Below are 22734 nucleotides of genomic sequence, written 5' to 3'. Positions count from 1 at the left end.
TTCATTTACTTTAAATGAATTCTCTTAAGACTGATGACTTACAGAGTATCCATATGCATGTTATTATTTTCTCTCTCCAATGTGTGAAAATTATTAAAACCAGCTGAATGAGGGATTTTATTGTGGATGTTTTTTTTTTTTTGTTTTTTTTTTTTATGATGGAACAACACTATATGCTTAAGGTTAATTAGGTTTACACACTGCCACGCAAGATGTGTTGTTGCTGTATGCGTGAAAACAATGACAACAATTGCGCTGTGATTTATTGCTCAGTCCGCATGCATGAACATAGACTGCGTTTATTTTTCTAAAAGAAAAAAAAAATGCAGCAACCACATTTCTATAACAAATGATTAATTTATTATTTTATCAAGATAATGGAACTGATGTTTCCATCCATCAATTCATCCATTCAATCGCATGGTGCAGTGAAGGGTCGGAATAATACCACTTTGACACTTGTAGCAGCCCCTCTACCAAAGATGGCAAAAGTACTCTGACTCATCTGTGGTTAAGTAGAAGTACAGATACTTGTGTAATAAGAGACAATCTGGGAAAAGTAGAACTACTGATTCAACTTCAGGTGCAGACTGATATTTACTGAAGTAATGTAAAAACGCTTTCAGTCGCATATGCAACTAAATTGGTCGCAGTCTTACAGCTAGCATGGTGCAAATGTAACATTTAGCTGCATTTAAGGTAGGGAAGATGCAAAGAAGCACATAGTAGTTTGAACGGTCTTATATTTATGCTTGAAAAAGAAAACAAAAACATCAATGGACTTTGTTATTGCTTTGACTCCATCTAAATAAGCCAGGAAAGGCTGTTTAAGCCAACGTGTTCCTGTTTTCACAAAAGAAAGAAAAAAAACAGTTATGTGTTGCATGATTAAAAAAAAAAAAAGAAAAAAAAGAAAAAGAAATAATGAACGTGAAGTTATTGAGTCTGAAAAAAAAACTGGATGCCTCCAGGCAGAAAAGGCACTTTCCTTATTTCCAGTGTATGCTAATTACACTTGGTGACGAATGAGTTCAATGTATAAAATATTTGCTCGTCGCCTTTCCTCATGATATTGACCAAAGGATGAAAAAAAAACCCCCCAAAAAACAGCTTTGTAATAATAATTTTTCATGTCCCACTTGGTCACTCAGATATTTTTGCATCCCATAACTGGGATACCATACGAGGCATTATCCTGGAAGTGACAGCAGTTTGCTACACAAACGTCTGAGTGAACAATAGACTGAAATGATTCGGCTTTATGATTTAATCGGATATGGAAGGGCTCCGTTCTAAAGGGTATGATGCAATTAATTTCTTGTTGACATCTTACATAGAGTACATACAAATGAACTTATCAGTATTGTAATTGTGGCATTTCCGTATGTTGATCCAATAAAAGATTGTCATGAGTGTGTCATGAAGGAGTGATGTTTTGTCTCATGAGATGTTTTTGTTTTATGTGGCCATCATCATGTTTCAACTGAAGTGATGTTTGAGTTCATGTCCTGTTAAGTTGCGTTCGCGACCGTGATCAAGTGGGTCGGGGTCAAGTGTCCGTTTTGTACTGATGTAACCATGATATAACCATCATCTAGTTTCAACTAGTTTTAGGCTGTGTGATGTATGTGTATGTATTTTATCTATTTATTCACATCGAGAGGCAGAAACTCAGAGACACTGTACACAGGAACAGATGGACAATAGCCCGACAAAAAATGTTTGAGTGTATATTTTACTTGTCTTTGTTCTACCAGACTACTATTTGTGTTAGAGTGGAATCATTTAAACTACCGCCTGGAACTCTTTAAATCGTCCTATTATTTTCTTGTGTAGGTGTCACATACAAGGATAATCATTATTATTATTGGGAAGTCTTTTCCTTGCTTCTCAGTTGGTTTTGTGGTAATTGTCTTGGGGGACGGCAGGGGGGTTGTTGCCTTTATGATATTTGGTGGAGTGATCTGATTGGTTTATTGGTGTCCTACAGTATATGGGAGCATTTTAATATGATGTAGTTCTGCATCACTGCAACCACAATCATTCGCATATTGTCAGTGGTTTTGTTTTTATGACCTCCAGTACAAAAACTACAATATTGAAGGGTGGAATGTGGAATTTAAAAATATACATTCAATTTAAAAAATGTGAACTCATTTCAATTTTAAATACTTTATTGACTTCTTTGTTTGGAGTAGGACGTTGTAATTATTATATGGATTTCAAGCAGCTCAAATAAAATTTTAATTAGAAAAATAATCATTTCATGTAATTTGAGTTACAAATAAAGAACAACAGGCAGTTTACAATTGAAATATTTCTATCTACTAATTATCAACTTGTGAATTTATAATCCGTGCATGCATACAAAACACAGCTACTTAATGACCTTGCATGCTCTGACTTGAGCTCTCGACTGAACTGAACCTCGAGGTCGGGCGACGAGGAGAGAAGTAGTCGGGCAAAGTTGCTTGTTCCTCGCAGACAGACATCTTATACATTTGGATCAGCAATCCTTCTCCTTGCACAAAAAAAAAAAAAAAAAAAGCAGCCGGAGCCACTCGGCAAAGATTAATGACCATTGATCCCCAAGCGAGCTCAAGCCACTGGGGCAGCGAACCCACTTTTGCTTCTCTGCAGCCCCAAATGAGCAGCTAAATCCTTATTGTGCTGCTTCTTTACATCTCGGGTGCGTGCGCGCGTGTGTTTTCCCCTCTAAGCCGAGTGTGATCCACCAAGAAGGTCAGCCGGTTTTACTTTGTTCAGCCAAGTGTGTGGCTGATGTTTGCATATTTCGATGAATTCAGGAAGATTTTTCAGCATCAAAAACGGCAATACAATAAACCACCGTTTATCACTGGGAAATTTTTTTGACATTCAAGATCATGTGAAAAGATAGTTAACGTTTTAACTATTAAGACATGCTGATGGGTCATGCCAGAAGAAAAATGTAAAACTAGCCGGTATATAAAAGCCATACAATAGAGCTGTCAAAATTAACAGATTAATCAACAAGAAATTGATTATCAAATTAATCAACAATTATTTTAGTAATCGAGTAATTGTTTGGAGCCATTTTTTTTAATTTAATATTGTCCAAATGCTCTGATTTCAGCATATCAACAGTAATTGTTTACTCATTTCTGTAGTCCTTCATGAAAGAAGATTGATCCTCATCTGTATTGAATCAAAACATTTGCAAACATTTGTTTTTACTTTGGTAAATAATAACAAAACATCCATCTCTCCTTTTTTAAATAACTATACAAATACGAAGTACAAAACAAAAACCAATCACTGGTTAATAAACAGTAAGAATGAAGCAGATTAGTCGATTAATCAATTGAATAATCGATAGATTAATCGATTCTAAAAATACTCGATAGTGACAACACTACTGTACAGTAGTCTGGGGTTGGCCCCCAAAAACGCAGACACAAATAAGATTTTAACTCTTTATTCGCATAACATCGAGAGGTGTGGAACAAACTTGACTAGACGAGAAACAACGAGAATGTATCAAAAATCACGAGACGTTAAGCTAACTTGGGCTGTGGAGGTGCTCAAGGAAACAGAAGAAATAATCCGACAAAAACACCCACTTCTGAGACAGGCTTATATAGATAGCGAATCGAGCTGATTGGCTGTGGCTAGACATGTGGGTAAAAAGACTGACATGGAATTCTCTAATTGGCTGTTGACCAGATAAAGAGATTAAAGATTCCTGACATCACATAGCTTCTGACATCACATAGCGTCTTACCAGTTCAAACTAGATGCTGGTTACATCAATTCAAAACAGACACTTGACCTCAGTTCAAAACAGACACTTGACCACACAGTCATGACCCAAACATAACCCTTGCATGACTCAGTCATGACATTCTCCCTCCTCATTTGCATGGTTTTCTTAAAAAGGGAAACGATCAGTCATGATGTTAAAATGCATACTGTACTTGGAGTACGGCGTATACCGGTAAATATTTTATTTATTTATTTTAAATTAGGAAGAGCACTTGCCACAAAAAAGATCAATTCATTCAACAACAAACAAAGAACCAATTAATGGTGGGAACGCTGCCATTAGCCAATAACATCTGATCACACAGTCAACGTGATTGGCGCCATATGTCACATGATAAAAGATGAATTTGTGATGATTTGCAGACATGGCACAAGGAAAGCCTTCAAAGGTCACTCTGAGGGTCCCAAATTGGCAATCTGTGATATCATACAAAAATAATTGCATCATAAATGTGACTGATTAGAAAACACATACGCTTGCCTGTTGTTTATTTATGCACAATAGCTAGTACATCCAGAAAGACAAATCATATTTGTTCATTTGAATAATTGTGTTTGTTGCTGTTTATGTCCCAAGTTAATAAGAGAAAGAATAAAGAAAAAAAAAAACATCACTTAGTCTAATAAAAGACAATGAAGAGAGGCTGTCAACACATCTTTGCATGTGTTATGTTTAACAAAAATAAGCTGCAGTTCCATCATTAACTTAACTATTTCTAAACCCGCTGGGCATCAATTCCATTTATTTGGCTAAATGGAGCGATTCATCGGGGAAATTTGATTTTTTTTCTATTTGTGTTTTTCATCAAGCGATACCTTTCTTTTCCTCCTCGTCTAGGATTGTAAATGGATGCTATGGATGTCTTTAACGCATTACGAAAACAAAGAGGAGCACTTGCAGTCTTAATTGAGGCTTCGTGAGAATTGGAAGAATAGCGTGTTTACTGCTCATTCACCGCAAGTTCATATTGATTGTTGAGTTAGCTGTAAACATTTTTTTTTGTTTTTTTTCCTGGCATTGACGGATCACTAAGCCACACCCCAAAGGCCTTACTGGCCAATCACTGCGGAGAACCAGATAAACGCAAGCTGCGGAAGCAATGTTGTCGTCCGTTTAGCGCTAAAGAAGCCTCGTCGCTAATGTGGCACGAGCAAGCTAAGCTAAAGAGGCTAGCTGCCAGTTTCAACATGCAGGATCATGTTGCCGAGTCACACCGGCTCCATAAAAATGCATCGAGCAGCTGGCGCTTCGTACCCGGGCACGCGTCTCGACGTGATGTGGGGGCCCCCCGTGACATTTTCACCGCCTTCGCATCTCATCAGCGTGGTAATTAATCATTGACCAAGCAAAGTTGGCGCCTGGAACATCGGCACTTGCCGCATGCCACCGGGTGACGGGTAAACTGTTGCCATGGTGAGCCAACAACTCACATAATAGCATCCATAATTTATGCTCAAATGTACGTTGTTCCACCACTAGATGGCGGTTCTATAATCCACACTTCACAGTTTTTGGGGAGGAAGACTTCATAAAAACTGAAACGATCCCTCATAGGTAAAAAGGTTTCCCACCCAGCTCTCAAGGAATAACTGAAAGATAGGCAAAAATGAAAATTGTAATACCGCCATAGAAGTGAAAATGGAGATTAGCCTAGCAATGGAAGTAGCATGTACGTATATAATATGGCTAAAGTGGCCCTTAAATCGTGTCCTTTCACTTGTCACAATTTTTAGTGGGCCTTCCTGGATACTTTGTGTTAGCGCTAGCATCTGTGCTAGCATTGATAAAATGTAACATTAGCTTGACAATACATTTTACTCCACACCCGTAGTGAGGTGCCCTGAATAAAAAAAATTAAAAAACAAATCCCTTATTTCTGGAAGGATATCTTGGATTTGAAAAATAATAGTATTTACTCATTTAGAGCCATGATAACACTTTTGTCAGAGCAGTTGGGCTTCCTCATGAAGAGACAGCCTGCAGGTTGACAGCAAGCCAGATGTGGCCAAGGTCTACAAAGGTGCATTATTAAGACTTGGAGTACAGATAATCTACTTGTCAACCGTACACACACACACACGAAATGAAGATGTAACGGCCAGTGTTGGGCAAATTACTTACAAAATGCTGATTACTAGCTACTGTCATTTAAAAGCAATAATAGAATATTACTGTTTCTGAATTGTATTGACAGAAAGTGAACCCTACATAATCATGGTTCATGTTTTGCATATTTTAGGGTGGAACCTATCCTTTGTTATTTGCAGAAAAACTCACGATTTTGCTGTTTTCATGCACAATCTGGTAGCGTCTTGGTAGTTATGCAGAAGTACAGTCTTCCCTCGCTATAACGCGGTTCACTTTTCGCGGTCTCGCTGTATCGTGGATTTTTTTTAAGTGCAATTTTGCATATTTTTTTTCCAGTAATATACCCATTTTATAAAATTTATGAAGGTATGAACATTGTCAATGTTTGAACAAGAGAGAAATGTGATAACATGTAAATGCCTCAATGAGAAAAGTGTCTAAATTGTGCGGTCGGGGATTTTAGAGCCTTAAAACATTTATAAGAGTTGTAAAACATAAAGCTAACTACTTCGCGGATTTCATTTATTGCGGGTATTTTTTGGAACCTAACCCCAGCGGAAAACGAGGGAACACTGTACCTCTTTGCCCCCATCTTGTGGCAATTATAGGCTATTACAAACCCTTTCAGAAGCGGGCGTCAATAACTGGTCTGTCCGCAAAAGGCCAGCGGTTACTGTGCACTGCTTCTGCATGCTCTACGTAAAAAACAGTCACTAAAAATCTAAAATGTATTTTGGCCAAATGATCTTAATGCTTAAACTCGAAACAAGGCAAATGTAAGTCAAAAAGTTTCCTATCAGTGCTCTTGTAATGATTGACATCTATTTTTGTCCAGTGATGTTTAAGCAGTAGCTTAAAGTTTAAGCTAACATCAACATGTTATTTGAATGCTAATACTACAAGTCAGCTCACTTTAGAGGTGTGCCTGTTGATTTTGGAGGGATTCAATTGGCTATATGAACAACTTCATAGCTTTAACCAATAATAAACTGTGTAAAATTAGCCTTTGTTTATATGGATTAGGTCAGGGTTCAATAATACATGGTGCGGTTTTCCAGTTAATGTTTGCATATGATGGCGCCCATTTTTTTTTCCACATTTGTTTGCAGCTTTTCACCTTGTCAAAGTGACCTTTTAACACGGTGCTCTTTATCAGTGGATGATGATGAGAGCAGAGGTGGCATCTGGAGCCAGCTTTTAATGTGAACTGAGGGGATTTGTACAGGCGGGGGGGGGGGAACACAAAACATGGCTCCACTCCAGGATGAAGCCGTCAAAGACAACATCAGAGGAGGATTGTTGTCATTGAATAACCTTTGCGATGATAAAATAATAAAAAAATAAAAATGAAAAAAATAAAAGATGGGGGGTGGGGTCATGGGCTTTGGGACACCACGCTAAAACTTCCCCAAGTCGAGCGCACATGCGAGGTCAGATTATTATCAAAGCTGCTGAAGCAGAAAGTTGAGGCAGTGTACTAACCGCATGTGCTCGCTGGGGAAGACGGTGTCAGTTCAAGGCCTTTGAGTCTGCAAGACTGGAGAAATGTATCTGCAAGCGGTGGAATTATTCATATTTAGACATGCTTACCAGACACTATTAAATCAAAGTAAGCAAAAAAAAAAAACAGAAGAGGCGGGGAGGGGAGTAAAACGGCAGCTTTACAGCAGTGTTGCGGAGACGGACGCTCACGTCCACACTTTTTATCTGCTCATTTACAATTCATGTCAAGTCATGACCACCAACCCCCCGTGCTCTGCCTTTTGGAGAGGAGAAGAAGAAAAAGGCGCCTATGGGCCAATGCCTTTCTCCTGTTTGACCTTCACACGGTGCTGATCATTGATGAGGCTCTTTGATAGTGATGGACACGTTTTGAGCCGTAACACTACAAAGAAAGTCTGGGAAACGGCTAACAGGACGGAATTCAGTCAAGCGTGGGCCTCCACCATGGCTTGAACAATCTTAATTTGGATCAGAAGCAAGTTGCACAACTTCACTTTTTGCGATGTTTGAATTGAATTGTTGAGCTATTTTCTAATCAACAAAAATGTAAACACAACACTTTTATGAGGTGAATTCAAAGATCTAAAACTTCTTCCACATACACAATATCATAATTTCTCTTAAAGGGATACTTGACTCATTGGAACAATTTTCAGCAGTGAAAAGTTCATATTTTTCATGTAGAATTAAGAGTCATTTTTCTACTTGCTGTCGACTGATGATGACATCACCTGTGCTGAGGAAGTTGGTAACGACCAATCATGGCTCACCTGTTTTCTGGGTTTAGTCAGTAAACTGACCCACGATTGGTCGTTACCTACTTCCTCAGCACAGGTGATGTCATCATCAGTCGACAGCAAGTAGAAAAAATACTTTTTAAAGTTATTAATTGTACATGGAAAATAATGACGTTACCACATTAATTAGAGACAAATTTGAACTTTTTACCGCTGAAAATGGCTCAATGAGTCAAGTATCCCTTTAAATATTTACAAACCAGTCGAAATCTGTGATAGTGAGCACTTCTGCTTTGCTGAGATAATGTCATGACTGGGTCATGCAAGGGTTATGTTTGAGTCATGCAAGGGCATAACAGGGTTATGTTTGGGTCATGCAAGGGTTATGTTTGGGTCGTGGTACTGTCATGACTGGGTCATGCCAGGGTTATGTTTGGATCATGCAAGGGTTATGTTTGGGTCATGACCGTGTGGTCAAGTGTCTGTTTTGAACTGATGTAACCAGCAAATAGTTTCAACTGGTAAGACGCTATGTGACGTCAGGAGCTAAGTGATGTCAAGAATCTTTCATCTCTTTATCTGGTCAACAGCCAATCAGATAATTCCATGTCAGTCCTGTTACCCACATGTCTATCCACAACCAATCAGATCGATTCGCTGTCTATATAAGCCTGTCTGAGAAGTGTGTGTTTTGTCGGATTATTCCCTCTGTTCCTCTGTGCAACTCTCGTTGTTTCTCGTCTAGTCAAGTTTGTTCCACACCCCTCCATGTGAATAAATAGTCTTATTTGTTTCTGCGTTTTTGGGATCCAACCCCAGAACATAACAGATAAGCCAACCCACCTCACAGGTGTGGCATATCAAGATGCTGATTAGACACTAAGATTAGTGCACAGGTGTGCCTTAAATACTGCCAACAATAAAAGGCCACTCTGAAAGGTGCAGCTTTGTTTTTTAACAACATAAAACATTTATTAACTTTACATTTGTGTTGAGTTGACATGAACGGAGTCTTCCGGTTCGGTTAGGGAAAATTCTATTGATGTTGAAATCAGAGCTCAAAGAAGAATGCTGGATTCATTGAATTATTGTAATTAGGGTTAGGGTTCAGGATTTGGGTTTGGGTTTTACGCGAGGGTCACTTTTTAATGCAAACCAATGAGATTGAAATAGACACCAGCTCATGAAGATTTTTGGGGGATGTATTGAATTTACGCTTGAAGGTTAGGATCCCTTTTTGCTGGAAAATAATGACATTGGAAGTAAAACCAAAGATGAATACTGCTTCGGTTCAATCATAGTCTGCCTGCCATCTCAAACACCAGCAGCAAAATCATCATAATCCGCGTTCGTGGTTACATTTCTAATCGCTATGCAAATGAAGTCGACTACTCCCCCACATAAAGCAGAGAGCAGAACCGCCCACCTGGTTCTGCTGAAAGGCCGACATCAACGCATCCCTGGGAGCCTTCAAGGCAGTCGACTGGTGTGACAGATGAGGAGTGAAAGGCAGATCAATAGAGATCAGGACTTAAATGAAGAGTGATTTTAATTGGCTGACGCTTATTGATGTGCGCTTCCCTCAGCTGTTTGGACTCGCTCCGGGGCCGCGCGACCTGCCTGCGCTTACATGAACGTTTGCTGATCCTCAGCTGTTCGTGTAACCGAGGGTGACAATATCAATCCAAAGGAGGGACATCCTCTCATATTAGCGTTTACGATCGCTACTGGCTAATAGGAAACACTTTTTTTATTTTAATGTACCGAAGAAGAAACATATGGAGCAAGAGGTGGCGCGCTCCAGCCATCACTAAAGTCAGAAAAATACAGTATATAATAAACATAATAGTGTTTTATAATGATGTGGAACTATATTTACAATTTAATATGTACTTGTGGATGAATTTTTAATGATTGTAGTTTAAAAAAAAAATGGCAAAAAATTTATGGCAACTTTGTATTCATATAATTTCTAATTTCTAGTCCCTGATCATAAAATGGCTGCAGGAGGGTGGCCCATAATGGTTTCGTCACCTTCACAAGTACCGATACCTTAAAATATCGGTAGGTATCGGTGCCAGTCACCCATCATAGTCAGGGTGATACCACCTCTGTCTCAATTTGAGCCAGGAAAAACCCTGGAATAGATAAATAAATAAATGACAAAGTGAAAATAAAAACGGATATGAAAATTAAATTATTAAAGTGATTAAAAAATTAAATATAAATGGAAATAAAACAACATATATATCCATAAATAGATAAAAATACAAATAAATATAAAAATAAATTAAAACAAATATTAGTAATAATTATTTATTAATTATTTATTTAGTAATTTATCTATTTTTAATTTTGTCAGTTTTTGTAGATCCGGAAAACGGATCCAGGAATTATTTATATTGTGAATATAATTGAAATATTGTCATGTAATGGACATTACTGACACCTATAGGACTGGAGTGTGATATGAACATTTTACATTTTAATTCCATTGATTCATTTTCTCTCATGTGCAATGTTACAATAGTAGCAAAGTGTGGAAGCACCAGTTTAGCACTACATAACATTTTTCTGCCTTATCTCTTTTCACCATACTTCTAAAATAATTGCTCTGGACAACAATGGCAGTCTTTACAAATCGAAATCAAGATGACGCAGCAGGTTGTTGCCAATGCAGTTTTATGAAAATGTAGCAGATAGCTTTATGTCCGAACAATCTCCAAATGTGCTGATGAGATCAAGCAGCTTAAGGATGCGAGCGTCCGACAAGATGTATAACGCAATTTGATGGTGGTGCCGTCGATGATGCATAAAAACTCAATGGGACGTATTAAGTGTTGCCGATGCTAACGCTGCGAAACTGGATGTTAGACTCTGAAGGAGGAAGGCATTCGAGTTCTTGACTCTCGTATGAAAGTGCAAGTGGATATTTGATAAACAAAAAGCATATGGTTTGACAACTGCTATTTATTACATTTTCAGTGTACAGTTAGAAAATAAGTGTTTGGGGAAAATAGTTTGTGTTGTTGCATATTTACTGTTCACACTGGAAAAAATATTGACAACAATTTCAAACATTTCAGAGATACAACAAGATTTGTCTCCTCATCAGAAAAACATGTCAACTCAGCATTATGAAACAAGACCTAAAGATAGCCGCGAACATTTGATTAGTGCCCTGTCAGCAAACGAACCCTCCCATGCATATTCCTCAAATGCTGCAAAATTGGAAAAATCCACTAACAAAATGACACATTCCTTATCAGTCAATGAGAAGCCAACAAACGGCGAGCGCATTGAAAGCTTATCAGCAGTTAAGGGACTAAATCATTTCCCTGCGGGCACCGTCTTCAGAGACACGTCGGGTTCTTTGGGGAGTTTTAATTGGTGGCTGGCTAAAAGTAGACTTATTAAAATGACAACATTGACTCTCTTGGAGTACCTTTAGTCGCCCAATTAGGATTTTTTTTTTCTTTTTTTTTTATGGGAGCTGTAAATAGAAGCAAAAAACATTTTCAGAGGGGTTGGCTGGAATCCAGTAGAATTGCTTTGATGCGTTAATTGGCTGCTGTGGTCATATTATTTGGGGGGCAGATGAGGCTCACAGTGCTTCTGGTCAAAGGAAGCGAACGCGCCTTCTGCTTTGATCTTGCCCCCCCCCCTCAAAGAACACCCCAAGTGGTTTTGTTGGACTTTCAGAAAACTATTATCCAAGCTGAACAAGAGCTACCGAGTGCACCTTCCAATCACGAGGGGGGAAGATTAAAAAGGATGCTCCAACTGGAGTTGGGGTGCACAATGTTAAAAGTGCAGTGCGGATTCTCTCTTCGCTCTTGGTGTATTTTTCTAGAGCTAGACCAGGGGTGTCCAAACGTTTTCATTTGAGGGCCACATACAGAAAATCAGAAGGACGCAAGGGCCACATAATGTTATGAAGAGAAATTGTGTTTAGTCCTAAAAATTGTACAAATAATTTATTTGCAATATGGCAGTAGGGTTATTATAGTTTTGGAAATTTTCATTTTGTTTTGAGTTTTGTTTTTTAAATTTAGTTAGATTTTAATTAGTTTTCAGGGTGGTTCTGTTAGTTTTTTATTAGTTTTAGTTCTTTAATAAATGCATAGTTTTATTATAGTTAGTTTCAGTATTAGTTTTAGTTTTATGCTTTTTTTTAATGTGTATTACTTGTGCGCAATATTTAAAAAACACCATGGGTGCAACGTCATTATTCCCTTTTATGTCAAAATAAATCTGCTAAAAATCACATTTAAAATCATCCCCAAATGCTCATGCATTAAATTAATTACCAAAGACTAAAACGAAGGACATTTTTGCTATAATTATAGTTAGTTTTATTTTAGTTAATTTTGTAAACATAAAATGTGGTTTCAGTTTATTAGTTAATGAGTTAGTTTATTTTTTCGTTAACGGAATTGTTTTGAATTTTAGTTTTTTCGTTAGTTTTAGTTAACTAAAATAACCTTTAATAGCACCTGTGTTTTTTGACACCCTCCCTTCTTACTTTGACCATCTCCAAACATTTTTGTTTTTATGTTATTTGAACTGAGTCAAATGGCATTTTTAGCATATATCGCGGGCCACTAAAAAATGGACGGCGGGCCGCAAATGGCCCCCGGGCTGTAGTTTGGACACCACTGACCTAGACAGTGCACCTCTGGCGTTCCACAAATGCTGGCGTATCCTGATTTCCTGTTTGACAATTTGGGAGACCAGTCACTGCCAAGCTGATTAGTCTGCCGTAACAACTGTGTGTCCTTTGAGTTGCGCCCAGAGTGACAATTTGGTGGCAGAAAGTTGGTCTAAACTTCTCGCTTGCTCAGATCACGTCTAAATACTGGTGCAGCTAATATAAAACGATTTTGTTGAATTAGATTGGGGCATAGGCAGATGTAGGGCTGCTCGATTATGAAGACAAAACAAGACAATGTATAAACGTCAAAAATATTAAGACAAATAAAATTCTGTGAAACACTATAATTCAAGTTCCTTTTGGACAAAACAAAATTTATTAAATTAGTTATTAAAAAATAAATAAAAGGTGCAAACAACTCACAATTAGTATTATCCATCCATCCATTTTCTTGACCGCTTATTCCTCGCAAGGGTCGCGGGGGGTGCTGGAGCCTATCTCACCTGGCTCTGGGCAGTAGGCAGGGGACACCCTGGACTGGTTGCCAGCCAATCGCAGGGCACATAGAGACGAACAACCATCCACACTCACAAGCACACCTAGGGACAATTCGGAGCGCCCAATTAACCTGCCATGCATGTCTTTGGAATGTGGGAGGAGACTGGAGTACCCGGAGAAGACCCACGCAGGCACGGGGAGAACATGCAAACTCCACCCAGGAAGGCCGGAGCCTGGACTCGAACCGAGTCCTCAGTACTGGGAGGCAGACGTGCTAATCAGTCATCCACCGTGCCGCCCCAATTAGTATTACCTTAATAATCTTTTTTTTTTTTTTTTACAATTATGCTGATTTTGTAATTGTGGATTGTAATAATTGAAATTCTAATTCAATTTCGATTAATTGCACAACCCTAAGCAGATGGATTCCGAGCTCCGCTGGCTTGCAGTCGTCTAAATGATCAATATCAGGTCTAACCTGCATCTACGCAGATATGCCATGCCCTTTACTGGATTTAGCTGGCCGCGAAAATAGAGCCTTGCTATTGGCTGACGGCCAGTCTGGGGTATACCCTGCCTCTCAGCCAAAGTCAGCAGGAATCCACTAAAACTTAACAGTGACCCAAATGAGAGCTTGGATGACAATTAACACATTCACTGCCATAGACGGCTTTAGACGTCAAAGATTCTTTTTTTTTTTTTTCCTGCACACGCAATAAAACAATGTGCAAAAAAGCTTTTTCGTTATGCATCAATTTGGTATGAAAGCAACAACAGTAAATTGCAGCGTTTACTACACATAGTTAAAAAAAATAAATATCAACTTTTGTGTAGTCTCCAAGAATATTCAAAACATGCGGACATCCAACTTTAACACATTCACTGCCATAGACGGTTTTAGACGTCAAAGATTTTTTTTTTGTCCTGGACTGGCAGTGAATGAGTTAAGAATGCTAAACATTTGGACAGTTTTGTGATTTGTTGCAAATAAAATGAAGGTTGTACAAGGACAACTTTGGATCAAACCGTTTCTATTTCCATGATTTAGTTTCACCATGCGAACAGTATTAAATCTCCGAGGGTAGGCCTCTCTTTACAAAAGACGAGGAGTCAGTCATATTGAATGATTGTAAATACTGCAAGTGTAATGCTTCCACACTCGTGCAATAACAAACAGGGGAGCGTGCTTCAATGGGGGGTTGAAATAAAATCCCACGACTGGCTCAAACTCTCTCCGATGTTGACGAGCATCGATTGCTAATGTCTGGCGTGTTGTTTCCCCGAGTGTGAAAGAGGCGAAATGTCGACATACCTTATTTCATTTTTAATACTTTGCTATCCACTCCCACCATCGTGTTCCATATGATTATACTGACCCACCCCCCCCCCCCACCCCCCCTTGCCAATGGATGGATCTTCAAGAAAGACTGTTTGTAACAGTCTTTTAAAGAACAATAAAAATGTACGTACTGTATATGAGAGATGAAAGGGAATATTGGGGATATTTCCCCAAGAAGTGGAGGCTTTTGTGTGTCGGAATCATCCCTCAATGTGTTCTTTTTGCAGTCAGATAATCATCAATTTCTCACTTGCACTGTGTCCTACTTGGCCTACTTATCTCGCGTTCACTGACTTGTGCTGGGGAGGGTGATAATCATTTGATGTAGAGGACTAATGCAATTGTGTCCTTCATTATTAGACTTCTTATTTATTAGCTAGAGGTCGGTTTAGAGAGGAAGAAGACTTTTTATTGCGTCAGGATGAAAAAAAAAAATCTTTGCAGACGATGGCCATGGAAGGAAGGTGAGGGGAGAAAAGAAATCAGCTCGATAAGTGAATCGATATTTCTCGAAACGTTTAAAAAAGGGCCAGCAAGCGGAGTTCCCGACGTCTCCATTTTGAGTAGCCCTGAGCTGCGAGGCTGTTTTTGTATGCCACACATGATTTATTGCTAGCACCTCCTGTTTCATCCAGACTGAGAGACACAGAGAGAAGAGAGAGAGACAGACAGAGAATGTGAGGAAAAAAAGCGAGGACGGCTCATTTCTATTAATCAACAGTGATTCATCGGCGAGGGCTATTCTCAACATACTGTCATCCGCTTCCATCAACTGTGCTCAAGAACATAGGATTCTGCTTAGATATATTGTTCATATTGTGACCATTTTACAAAAAAACAACAACATTCCATTACTGAGACATAACTATAATATGACATTGAAATCAAGAAGAAAAAAAAGAAGACATTTTTCCCCTAAGTCGAACTGAAATTTTAAATAATAATAATAATAATAATAATAATAATAACAATAATAATAATAAATCATCCAGAAGTGATGAATAAGCCTGTATTTATTAATTATACAAACTAGGGATGGGGGAGTACCGATACCAGGTATCGGTATCGGGCCGATACCAGCCTTTTTTTTTTCTTTTTCTTTTTTTTTTAAGTACTCGAGTACTCATGAGGGGAAGATGTTAAGTGAGTCCTCCTTGCCTGTAACTGGCGCTAGCTTGCAGCAGTTTTTCACTAAAACTTCACCAGTTTGGAAATACTTCAAAATTGTGAATCTTAAACTAAAAGAGCATTTTTGTGTTTTATTTTGAGCGTTAAGACAATTGAAGAGTGACTGTGCTGTTTTTTTTGGTCAAAATTAAAGGAAATATATTTGTTTAAAATATCTTTTAGTGATTTTTTTTTTTTATTTGTCCAACTGTACTACTGGTATCGGCAGTTGGTATCGGTGAGTACTGAGGGTCTGAGTATCGGTCTGAAAAAAAAGTGGTATCGAACATCCCTAATACAAACACAAAAGTAATAAATGCTTAAGGCACCTTAAATTATGGAGATGAACATATTTTCAATGGTGAGGAACTCAGAGTCTAGCCGCTGCTCCTCTGCGTTGAGAGGAGCCAGCTGAGGTGGCTTGGGCATCTGGTTCGGATGCCTCCTGGACGCCTCCCTGGGGAGGTGTTCCGAGCATGTCCCACCGGCGGGAGGCCCCGGGGACGACCCAGGACACGCTTGAGAGATTATGTCTCTCGGCTGGCCTGGGTTCCGAGGCCAGCCGAGAGATCCCTCTTGGGATCTTGGGATCCCGCCGGAGGAGCTGGTTGAAGTGGCTGGGGAGAGGGAGGTCTGGGTTTCCCTCCTAAAGCTGCTGCCCCCGCGACCCGACCTCGGATAAGCGGTAGAAGATGGATGGATGGATGGATGGATGGATGGATGGATGGATGGATGGATGGATGGACATATTTTCACTAATATATGATTTTGTAGACTTTCTGTATGTCGTCATGGAGACAAGTCACAGCATGAACCAAAGTTATAGTAGTAATGAAAACTAATGAAACTAAAATTGGGGGAACATGTAGGTTTACTTTTTGTTATTCATTTCAATTATTTATATTTCTGGAGTGTTTCTGCCAAATATTTCCTGTAATCATAACTTTACTACTGTGTTAGTGTAGTCTAGTGATGGATGGATTTATGATTTAAATAAAAATCTGGGTTACGTTACGTTTACGGATGTCCACAGTTAATGGAGGATATGTTGTATGGTTTCGTAGAACAAACATTGCAGGTGTTGTTTACTGAAACTACTGAAGATGCTTGAGTGGCACGTTCCTCTCGGTGTACAAACGACGATCCCCAAGACACTTCGTCGAGCCGACAATCAAAACTTCTTCGCCTTCTGTTTGCTCTTTTCACGAAATCGAATACATTTGAATATATTAAACATTAGAGGCGACGTTTTGGAGACGTTCCTCTTATGATCTAGATGTGTAGCTTAACTCAAAAGCCGGACAAGCGATACGGACGGTCGTGCATGCTTTCATGTTAAACTCCGTAAAGCTCTCATTAGTTTCCACTGCCGCCAGGGTCTTTTTTTTTACGACCAGGCGTGCGCCGCTTACAGACAATAGACCTCGAGAGACGGGGAGAACGTGCGAGCGTTTCGCGGAGCCTCATTATCGGAGATGCATCATGCCACGCTGGTGCAAACGGTGGATGAGAAGGATTAATTGAATGTTTCGCGGAGGGGGAGGATCATTTTCTTTCTGCCACTTTGACAGATAGATGCCACTCTGGTTTTCAGTGCAGCTATAATTTCCCACGGACAGTCCCTTAAGCCAAGTTCCTCTCAACCAGTTCTCAAACATTTTGGGTCCAGGGGAGAAGTTTTCCAAGGACCCCAGCAAGGTCCTAATACCAATTAATCAGAACTAGTATGTCTAAATGTCATGAAGGTTATTTATTTTTTTAACCTAAAATAATCAGGACCTGATTTGTGCTGTCACAATCGAATATTTTTAGTAGGGATGGGCAAGTACCGATACCAGGTATCGGTATCGTGCCGATACCAGCCTTTTTCCAAGTACTCGAGTACTCGTGACGCAGACGAGTACAAGCGAACGATGGCAGAGGGGGAAAACGTTAAGTGAGTCCTCCTTGCCTGTAACTGGCGCTAGCTTGCAGCAGTTTTTCACCAAAACTTCACCCGTTTGGAAATTCTTCAAAATTGTGAATCTTAAACTAAAAGAGCATTTTTGTGTTTTATTTTGAGCATTAAGACTATTGAAGAGTGACTGTGCTTTTTTTTTTTTTTTTTTTTTCAAAATTTAAGGAAATATATTTGTTTAAAAATATATTTTAGTGATTTTTTTTTTTTTTTTGTCAAAATGTACTACTGGTATCAGCAGTTGGTATCGGTGAGTGCTGATGGTCTGAGTATCGGTATCGGTCTGAAAAAAAGTGGTGTCGAACATCCCTAATTTTTAGAATCGATTAACTCATTCACTTCCAATGACAACTATAGACGTCAAAAATCCAAGCAAACAGCCAGTGTTAATTTTGGAAAAAATAAAATAAAATAAAATAAATAAAATTTAAATTTGAATAATAACAAAAAAAAAATTAATTTAGTTTTAGTTATAGTCTTCTGACGATATTTCATTAAAGCCTTAGTCATAACTCAGTCACCTGATTGTATTTTAGTTTTAATCCAATTTTAGTCAACAGAAATAAAGAGCACTTTTAGTCGACTAAAATTGACTTTTGGAGGCCGAGACCCAGTATGTGGTCTCGGTAAGACCAAGACCGATCACAAGAACGTCAACGCCCGTGTTGTAGGGTAACAGGAATCCGTTCTACGCACGATGGTAGCACTTAGCAATGAAATTGTTGTCATCGTTGTTATTAATAACAACAATGATTAATAACTATGAATGAAAACAATGAATAACTAAAACTAAATTCAAATTTCTTGTCAAAATTTGCACTGGCTGTTTGCTTGGATTTTTGACGTCTATAGTCGTCATTGGCAGTGAATGAGTTAATCTATCGATTATTCAATCGATTAATCTGGTTCATTTTAATTTTGCATTAAAGTATTACAAAAGCATTTTTTCCCCCTGATTATGGTTTAGTAACTCATTCACTCCCTGCATTTTCACAGAAGCAGTCCCGACCAAAAGAAAGATTAAAGTCTCGTCTTTCATCAGGAAAAAAAAAAAAAGAAGTATGTTTCTATCTGTTTCCGTTTTGCAACAATTAGCATTAGAAGAGAGCTAAGTTTAATCAGTTTTAATAAATCTATTTAAAGTTGTAAGTAATTGAGTTTTTCACCATGGTCCTGGTTGATCTCCTTTGCTCTGCTGCCACCTGCTGGCCGTTTGTGTAATAACTACCATTTCTGCAACCGTTCTTTGCAGTTGAGAGGCGGCATCAAAGCCTTCTGTATGCTCTAGCATTTTTAAAAAAAAAACGTATAAATACGTCTTTGGGACACTTAGAACATAAAAAAAAACATTTATACGTTATTGGGAGTAAATGAGTTAACCAGTGATTGGTGTTTACTTCGTATTCATATAGTGATTTTAAAAAAGGGGGGATTGATGTCGTATGTTTGTTACCAGTTCGCTAATTGTTTTCCAAAATAAAAACAGATGTTTGCAAATGTCTTATTTTGATTAAACACAGAAGATAATCATCTTCTTTCAAATCAGTGAACAATTACTGTTGATATGCTGAAATCAGAGTATTTGGACTATTTTAAATAAATAAAAAATGGCTCCAAACGATTAATTGATTATTAAAACAGTTGTTGATTAATTTGATAATTGATCGAGCCTTTGATGTTTACTTATCACAATCAACTAATGACTGAGGTTCACTTACTAATCAAAACGAGTCATCAGTGTATAAATGTAATGGAAAAACTCAATTTTTCAAGCACTTCAAGGCAGATGTGGCGGCCTGCTGCGATCCAAAACTGAGGTCAAATCCGACTTCCAGTACACATGTGATGTCTGATTTGATTACCAAGCTGCACATTTAATAATTGTAATTGAATAAAAAATAAATAAAAAATGCCTGGTCCTGGGTTGGCCCGCTTCAAGCATTAGCCAATCAAGCCTAAAAGCATTACTTCAAGTCGTCCTGAGTGATTTTGCCTTTTTCGTGAGTCCAGCAGTTCTATTTTTGTTTTATTTTATTTGATCAGATTTGAGGACACCTCCATCAAAAGTCAATCGGTAATGGCTTTCCTAAGGCTCCCGATTCCTCAGCTTTCCATTGCGAGCGATGCATCCTCTGGAATGCTTTTACACTGTCCGGCCTACGCTAGAAGCTCATCAGTCTACCGGCAGCACAGGAAAATAAAAAAAATAAAAAATAAAAAATCTTTAAAATTGTTGAATTGTTGGCATGTTGGCATCACTTCCTCTCCAACTATGTCTTTAATCCAGTTGGGAATCTCTATGTAAAAAAAAAAAAAGTTATCTTTATATTGCAGATTTTGACCAACTGTGGGTGGGTCTGGAATGTATCCTCGCAATGAGTGGAGGTTCACGATATTTTTTACAGCGACTACTCAGAAATAAAGTTAGTTATGAGTCCTGCCTCAGGACAGTTGCCGCTTTCCTCCATGAACAGAAATACAAGAAGGTTCACTGCGCTCAACTTTACAGCTTTGAAGTTGATGATTGTTTAAAAGGGCGACACTCCTCTGAAGGACAAATGAGAAGGGATGGTCGGTCGGTCGGTCGGTCTGAGAGACAAAATGAAGAAGAGCAGATGTGCGTTTCTTGCCGATTACATCTCCATTCATTTGGATTGCCGAGACAATGCCTGCTAAAGATTGTGCAAAAGATGTTTACCAATTCCATTTCCTCCACAAAAGGCCTATTAGGGAAGTTTATCCTTTGCAATTAATCAAGCCTAAGTGTTTTGTGAAACACTTTTGGCAGTTTCACCTCAAGTTTTTTTTTTTCTCTGTGACTGCAAAATTAATTTATATATTGGATCAATTTTTGTATTAATGTAGTTTCTGTCAAAGGAACAGAAGTCAACCTGTCACCACAGGAATTTAGCAGGAAATCATATGAAAAACTACACTACAAAATTGTGCTGATGATGATAGACTGAAAATTAGTGTTGTTCCGATACCGTTTTTTGGCTCCCGATACCGATACCCAGCTTTGCAGTATCAGCCGATACCGATACCATACCGATACTTAATTTTTTTTTCCTCAACATGAAAAAGCTGTTGGTTCATTGGTTCAGAGCATTCAAGGGCCAATAGGATATCTTAGAATGTTGTGCACGAGCAAGACACAAGATGCTGCATCCAAAATCCTATAATAGCGTCGGCATTAATGGTATCGGCATGTAACTTGTGAGTAGTCACCGATACTGATACCACTGTTTTTATGCAGTATCGGCACCTCTGCCGATACCAGTATCAGTATCGGAACAACACTACTGAAAATGTAATATTTATTCCTGAATGTGCACATTAGATTTTACCAAGATTTCAACACAGTTGAGCGAGTTCTAAAAAAAAAAAAAAAAGAAATGTTTGTCATAAACACCTTACAGCAAAATTAAGCCCTATCTTCAATCTTTTAGAATGATTGTAGAAATGTAAACGTGTAGCAGGAGAGTATTCACTGTGTTTGACCCTTTCCACAGTATGTTAATAAACACTCCATCTTGAAATTATAAAAAAAAAAAAAAAAAGTAAAGTTAAAGCACTGTGATTACTTTCCAGATGCACGTAAAACCTTTTTGCAGCCAAGCCACGATGAAATTAGGCGAAAAGCTGGACATCCGCTGCGAGAATTGAGCCTAACGTGTTGGACGACCATCAGATCATTTTTGTGTCAGGAAATTAGGTCAGTTGTCATCTAACACGGTGAAAGCAGAGTCACCATGAGATCTCCCAAACTCATTATGGAGACATATGCAACATTTTCGCAAAATAAATGCATTGTATTCTTCCTACTAACGTGCCTCTGTCAAAATATCTCTGTTCAGCTTTAAAGTGCATCATAAGATGCCTTAAAAAAAGGTGAGCATTCTGCCGTTAGTCCCAATTGCAGTGTACAAAAACTACATTGTGCTTCCCTGAATGCCATGGCAGCTATTTTTTGAACGTTTCAAACTAAATATTCATGAGCTCTTCATATGAAAGGAAGTCAACCACATTCAACTGGCACTGCTTCCTTGCTTCAACAGAGAGGAGCTAATTTAGTGTTGCCAACTTAGCGATTCCGTTGCTATATTTAGCCACTTTTGTGAATGCTATTTTGTGTTAAAAAAAAAAAAAAAAAAGCGATTAGAAATTTGTATTCCCTCTAAGACGAAGACAAAATGAGCAGAATTGTTTTTACATTTTGCATGTGACAAGAAAGGAGTCTGGCGGGAGACAATCATGGAGCTGAACATTGCAAAAAACGTGATTTAAAAGTAGTGATTTGTCAACATGTTACAAATTTTTGACCTAAGGTATATGAGGTAAAGCAGGAAACATTTTGCTAAGGTCGCCTTGCATCACAGCAAAGATGTCAGATTTGTTATACATTATAATCTTATTAGACACTTTATCATAAAATTAAAGCAGTAAGTTTGTTGAGTAAATTCATTACTTATTATACTTCACACTCAGTATCTATACAGAAGAATGTTTACAATGACAGGTTTTAATGGTCTTCATATTGGCTATTACATTATTATCTTAACTCATTTGCTGCCAAAAACGTATAAATACGTTCTATTTTAAATATTACCATGCTCCCAAAGACGTACATGTTTTGTTGTTGTTTTTATGTTTTTTTTATGCTAGAGCATTGAGAAGGCTTTGATGCAGCCTCTGAACTGAAGAGAATGCTTGAAGCAATGGTAGCTTTCACAAAAACGGCCAGCAGCTGGCAGCAGAGTATAAGAGATCAACCAGGGCCATGTTGCAACAACCTCTTTTCTCCACTGTTTTAAACAGAGTTGTGAATAATGATGAAACTTAGCTATATTTTAATGCTAATTGCTGCAAAACGGAAACTGATATAAATATACTTTTTTTTTCCTGATGAAAGAAGAGACTCTAATCTAATCTAATTTTATAGCAACAGAACACAATACCCAGTCAAAATCCAGTAAAACAGTGAAG

General features: G+C 38.3%; 1 protein-coding gene across 1 annotated transcript in view; it reads left to right on the top strand.

The window, feature by feature from the left end:
* Nucleotides 1-22734, top strand: part of LOC144031942 (protein TUNAR-like) — a 62294-nt gene that overhangs the window by 25852 nt on the left and 13708 nt on the right. The gene's annotated exons all lie outside the window — the stretch shown is intronic.

This window comes from Festucalex cinctus, chromosome 12 (assembly GCF_051991245.1).
Source record: "Festucalex cinctus isolate MCC-2025b chromosome 12, RoL_Fcin_1.0, whole genome shotgun sequence".
Classification (NCBI taxonomy): Eukaryota; Metazoa; Chordata; class Actinopteri; order Syngnathiformes; family Syngnathidae; genus Festucalex; species Festucalex cinctus.
This window is presented reverse-complemented; position numbering and strand designations above follow the sequence as displayed.